Source organism: Odontomachus brunneus, unplaced genomic scaffold (assembly GCF_010583005.1).
Source record: "Odontomachus brunneus isolate Ranch 3 - 2012 unplaced genomic scaffold, Obru_v1 Obru_scaffold_143, whole genome shotgun sequence".
Classification (NCBI taxonomy): domain Eukaryota; kingdom Metazoa; phylum Arthropoda; class Insecta; order Hymenoptera; family Formicidae; genus Odontomachus; species Odontomachus brunneus.
The window spans coordinates 131,654-131,899 of record NW_022639593.1 but is presented as its reverse complement, the minus strand read 5'-3'; positions in this window follow the sequence as shown (position 1 = coordinate 131,899).

Sequence of the window (246 nt, the reverse complement as noted above, 5' to 3'; positions counted from 1 at the left end):
CAAAATTAGATAGTCAAACTATTACTATTACTAATTTTAACAAAATGAGAGTTAATAAGGCAACCGCTTTGTATAACAGAGATGTTAGTAGTGCATTGCGATTTATATCAGAAGAACGTAATATAACCGAATATAAAGTAACCGCTTTATTTATTGAAATTGTATCAAAATGGTTCAATATGATTATCCATATGAATTTGTATTTTATCAACATAAGCAGGAATTACGGGAATTTCGCACGATATG